The sequence below is a fragment of the Neovison vison genome, chromosome X (assembly GCF_020171115.1).
Source record: "Neovison vison isolate M4711 chromosome X, ASM_NN_V1, whole genome shotgun sequence".
In the NCBI taxonomy this organism is placed as follows: domain Eukaryota; kingdom Metazoa; phylum Chordata; class Mammalia; order Carnivora; family Mustelidae; genus Neogale; species Neogale vison.
The window spans coordinates 94,204,526-94,210,670 of record NC_058105.1 but is presented as its reverse complement, the minus strand read 5'-3'; the positions used below and the strand labels follow the sequence as shown (position 1 = coordinate 94,210,670).

The 6,145-nt window shown below is 38.0% G+C and overlaps 1 pseudogene; it reads left to right on the top strand.

Moving 5' to 3' along the window:
* Positions 1–2,345: 2,345 nt before the first annotated feature.
* LOC122896878 lies at positions 2,346–2,931 on the top strand (annotated as a pseudogene).
* The last annotated feature ends 3,214 nt before the right edge of the window (positions 2,932–6,145 follow it).

The window sequence follows — 6,145 nt, the reverse complement described above, 5'->3', positions numbered from 1 at the left end:
TTTTTTTTTTGGCAGAGAGAAATCTCTTTTGAGTTTATTCTATAGGGGTGACATTATGCTAGCTGCTGGAATTGAACATCTTCTTGCCGTGACTCCATGCTGCCAAATGGCTTCTAGCTTTGTTCGTTTATTCATAAACTAATTTCACTTCTTAGCTTGCTAACAGGTTTCAATTAAATGAAGCATTACCATGAAAAGTTCTTTAACAAGGGAAAAGAAATCTACTTAAGGTGTGTGTTTTAAACCAACACCAAACATCCCTCCCCTAACTCTTCCCTCTTGGCCAAATGGTCAAACATGACCAATAAAAATGTTTATAAACTGTAGCCTTTTCCTCTCAGGATAGAAGTGGTTTACATGAAAGGAGATATTTGAGTCTTATGTGAGATCCAGGCTTAGCTGTGCTGGTCCTGCTTGAAGGGGAGGTTGGGGGCTTGAGTTTAGGTCCCTTAACAAGATGGATGGAAGCCCAGCTGTAGCATCCATAACACTGATGACATTTTTCCACTGATTACTCTTCTTGTCCGGAACTGAGCCAGGCTTTTTTTGTCTCTCTCTCTGGAGTAGAGATCTGCTCCATTTTTCTTCTTTAAAAAATAGAATTTAATAGGAAAAATAATAACAATTATTTGGCTATGACATAATGACCAGTACAAATTTAATTCTGATTCCATAATATAGGTTAAGTCAATATACACTTGCTTTCTGAACTCTCAACATGGCTAAAATGACTTTTATTTCTTTTTTTCCCCAAAAGTGGAACATCATAACCATCTTCTACAAGTAAATATCTAAAACATTATTTGAAACTTGCCCTGTTTTTTTCTTAATCTTCAAGATTAGCTAATACTGGCAGAATTTTAGATCTTTGACTATAAGCCAAACTGAGACAAGCATTACAAAATAGGTATTAAAATAAGCAGAGAAGAAAGAGAAATATGTTATACTAGAGGATGAAGAAGCATGATCAAGAATGTTTCACAGAGAAGAGAAACTGTAAGGAAATCAGCTGCTTCATAGACTACCCAAATATTTTGATAAAGAAAGAAGGAAAGATGATCAGGTCTAAGTGAAGGCATGCCAGTGTTATTGTGTTTGAGATGTGTTTGGGGAACAAGGAACGGCTTACTGTGGCCATGAGATATGATTGGAAAGGCCGGACACCAGGCCAATTAAATATTTTTAAACTCATTCCTAAGCATTAGTAGTCAGAGTCAGAAAGAGTATCAGGAGGTTAATCATCAGTGTATATAAATAGAGCCAGGCCACTTCATTGATCTGTATCCACAAAACCAGCCAAATCAAAAACAGAATCTTTTCTCTCCCAGATTTTTTTCATTCTGAACCCCAAGCAGGGGAAGGGTAATAATTATTATTGGCTCAATTGCTTTAGACCAAAAGTAACAGATACCTATTGTCATAAATAACGTTGTTAGTAGGTGGAATAGCTGAGCACTGGCTGGTCTGTAACAGCCTTGCTTGAGATGGCTCTCCTACTTGAGACAGCTCATGTCCCCAGAGGCTGGTCTGGTGTTGTTCACCTAGATCTTCAGGGTTCAAGAGAGCAAGCAGAAGTATGCAGGACCTTAGGAAGCCTAGGCTTGGAACTGCAACACCACTGTATTCTATTGGCAAACCAAATCACAGGGCTAGTCCAGTTTCATGGAACGGGGACACAAACTCCACCTTTTGATGAGAGAAGTTTCCAAGTCAGGTTGCAAAGGGCATGGGCTCAAGGGGGCATGGATAGTTATGCCATTTTTTACAATCAATCTACCTTGGGATAGGAAGCCTAAAATGGAAAAGCAGGCATCAGGTTAAGAGAGCACCTCCTAGGTTGGAAATAATTAAGGTGTTGTTTGGTAATGATGAATTGCATCTAGCTGTGTCTTTGTTCTGGTCTGTTTTTTTTTTTTTTCCTTTCACAGTGGCATCCTGCAAAATTAAAGATCATAAACTTAATTAGATCAAGAGCCAAAAGTTATATTAGAGTTAGAATCTTGTTTTAAAAAAGAAACCCACTTCTTTAAGTCTAGCCCAACGCATATAGTGAGATAATCCCTTAGCCATGAAAAAAAAAAAAAAGGTTTAAGAAAAGCTGAGATTTCATGAAGAAAATACCAAACTTATTTTCAATCTTGATCTGATCCAGTCCAATTGGAAGTCCTAATTTCATAAATTTTGGGTTAGATACAAAACAAAGCTTTGTAGCTTGTGATTACACAATAAGTGGAAAGGTAGAAAAGAGACTATCTTCTCTTTGCCCTTGGCATGCCACTGAAGATCCTGATGTCATCATGGGTTACACACTGCCTAAAGTTACCGGTATTGCTAAGAAAAAGCCATATCCAAAGCCTCACTCCTACAGAGGTGTCCCTGATGCCAGGATCTGTACCTTTCACCTGGGGTAGAAGAAAGAAAAGGTGGATGAGTGCCTAATATGTGGCTAGATGATGTCAGATAAATAGCAGCAGCTCTCCTCTGAAGCCCTGGAAGCTGTCCGTATTTGTATTGACAAGTACAGGATGAAAAGATGGGGCAAAGTTGGTTTTCACATCTCAGTATGGCTCCACCTCTTCCACTTCATCCTTCTCAACAAGATGTCCTATGCTGGTTCTAGACAGGTATGTGGAGTGCCCTTGGAAAGCCCCAAGGCACAGCAGCCAGGGTCAACATTGGTCAAGTCATCGTGCCCATCTGTCCCAAGTTGTAGAACAAGGAGCATGTGACTGAGGCGCTACACAGGGCCAAGTTCAAGTTCCCTGGCTTCCGGAAGATCCACATTTCCAAGAAGTGGGGCTTAACTAAGTTTGATGCAGATGAATTTGAAGACATGGTGGCTGAAATATGGCTCTTCCCAGATGGCTGTGGGATCAAATACATTCCAAATTATGGCCCCTCCTGGACAAATGCCAGGCTGTGCACTCATGAGAACCTTGGCACTGCCCCCTCCTTACTCATGGCAGTCAATAAATCTTACTTCCTGCCTAACAGAGATAGAGAGAGAGAGAAAGAGACTAAATTCTCAGAAAAAACATACTTCCTTCTTGCGGTGTGCAGGTAAGAAGTGGCTTTCTATCACCTCCTGATGGCAAAAAACTTAAATTGCAAGACAAGTCTAAAGGTTTGATGCATCCTATTACTGTCATAAGCTTTGTAGCCTGTTTAACTTTGTTTTCAATACGTGTTTGTCTAATACATCTTAATTTTGATGAAGGAATCGCTCAGACTCAGTTTTTCCAAATACTACTGGTAGAGATGCAATGAGCACTGCTCCAAGAGTACAAGGAATGGAGAAAGTGGGCTTCTAGTTGTGCTGTTAATGGTATATGCCTTTGATTATTCTGTACCCTCGTTAGCTGTCTCCTCAACAGCTAAATATGAAAGCCTTAAACTTTTCCTGCATAAAGGTTGTAAGTACAAATGAAATCACATTTAAAAAGTACTGCATATATTGCTGGGAGATTAAGTTGGGATGGAGGTAGTTTTGGTGTGAAAAACCTTTGATTTTTGCATACTTTTGATCCAAGAATTCCACTTTTAGGGAATTATTTTAAGGAAATAATTAGGGATGTACATAAAGCTTTAGCTGCAAGGACATTGATTCCTCTAATTTCATGATGGTAGAAATGCTGAAAATGACAAAAATGACGCAAATTAGGGGTTTGGATAAATAACGTACAGTAGATCCATACATTGAAGTGCTAAACAGCAGTGGGAAATGATGATCTGGAGAATTTTTATGAATATATACTGAATAGTTTCCATGTCACTAAATGAAAAAGCATGTAGAATATAATATGTTTAGTATAATTACATTTTTGAATTAAATATGTATAGAAAAAAACTGAGAGAATATGCTCTAAAATGTTATCAGCAGTTATCTATGTTGGAGAGAGGAATGGCTTTTATTTTCTTATTTTTGCTTAACACTATTTTCTACATCTTTTACTTTTATATAGTAACTTTTATTGTTTTTTCCTTATTACAAAGGTTTATGGAATAAAATTTATAAGTATAAAGCATTTTTATGCTTACTTCTCGAATCAGGACACTATAATAATGAGAACTCAAATTCAAAAGTCTGCATCTTTAAGAGCTTTGCCAACTGACATTTGTCCTTGTCACAGACAAAACACTTTTCTATTTATGTTTACAGCATTGAAAAATGCACAGTATCCTACAACACAAGGAGGGAGATTTATAATAAAGCCCTTCATCTTGGTGCATGAGTATACCTGTAAATCATTCAACAGACTCACATTAAGTATAAGCCTTAAAGCAGCAGATGTATCAAGCAAACAATAAAATTTGAGTGTGTCTGCACTATCTGCATCTTTGTTTCTCTGTGTAAGAACGAATGTCTTGCTAAACTCTCTGTTCCAGAGCCATCTCATTGTTCATTCAACATATATTTACTTTGGGACTATGTATTATCACCTGAGCCTGGTACCATGATTCTGGAAAATCAGGTTGCTGGTAATTCTCTGGAATCAGAGTCCTTGCAAACACGCAGCAATACCTCTGACATAGCGGAGGTCCTGTATGTAATATCAAATAAGGAAAATACATTAGCTCTTCCCTCAGGAAACTTATTTTCTGGTTAAGAAGGAAAAAAGGGCATACACTGAATGACTAGGGAAAAAATGCCATTCATCATTTCTTTCAACAAGATTTATTTGAAACTTACTGATGATGGGCAACTTGCCAGACAGAGTGCATAGGATATATGGCACAAAGTTAGAATATAATTCAGAATGAATTTATGCCAAATGGTGTAATTTAGAGAGGGGAGAGAGTAATATTAGACCCCACAAACCTTACTTCAGAGCTGCAACAGACCTCAGGAGCATCTTGTCCAAACAAACCTAGCATGATCTTAGAGAGGTAGAAATTGCATAGGTGGGGAAGTTTTCCCAGTAGAAATAGACCTTGGGATGGGGTTGAAATGAGGGACAGAATTTGATGGATAGAATGACAAAAGAATACTCTTCCAGAGGAAGAATCAAAGGTTCTGAACTGGGCAAGTATATGACCTATAAGTGAGCCTAAGAAATAACAACAGAAGCTGAATGTTTATGCAAGTTTCAAACACAGAGAGAAAGATACTCTGTTGATTTACAACAAATACTAGGCATTAGAAAATGCAGCTCTTTAAGGACGTTATTCTCCCTGAAAAGAGAGATGGAAAGTAGATATACAGTCCTAAATAGTTGCTCACCTTTACTTCTAAAAACAAACAAACAAAATTAAGGATTAAACATAAATGAACAATTATTCAACATCAGCTACAGCAACTTCTTTCAAGATATGTCTCCAAAGTCAAAGGAAACAAAAGTGAAAATGAACTTTTGGGACTTCATCACGATCAATAGCTTCTGTACAGCAAAGGAAACAGTCAACAAAACAAAGAGGCAACCCATGGAATGGGAGAAGATATTTGCAAATGACAGTACAGACAAAAGGTTGATATCCAGGATCTATAATGAACTCCTCAAACTCAACACACACAAAACAGATAATCACATCAAAAAATGGCCAGAAGACATGAACAGACACTTCTCCAAAGAAGACATACAAATGGCTAACAGACACATGAAAAAATGTTCATCATCACTACCCATCAGGGAGATTCCAATCAAAACCCCATTGAGATACCACCTTACACCAGTTAGAATGGCCAAAATTAACAAGATGGGAAACAACAAGTGTTGGAGAGGATGTGGAGAAAGGGGAACCCTCTTCCACTGTTGGCAGGAATGCAAGTTGGTGCAGCCACTTTGGAAAACAGTGTGGAGATTCCTTAAGAAATTAAATATAGAGCTATCCTAATGACCCTGCAATTGCACTACCGGGTATTTACCCAAAGATACAGATGTAGTGAAAAGAAAGGCCATCTGTACCCCAATGCTCATAGCAGCAATGGCCACAGTTGTCAAACCATGGAAAGAACCAAGATACCCTTCAACAGATGAATGGATAAAGAAGATATGGTCGATAAATTCTATGGAGTATTATGCCTCCATCAGAAAGGATGAATATCCAACTTTTGTATCAACATGGATGGGACTGGAAGAGATTATGCTGCATGAAATAAATCAAGCAGAGAGAGTCAATTATCATATGGTTTCAATTACTTGTGGAG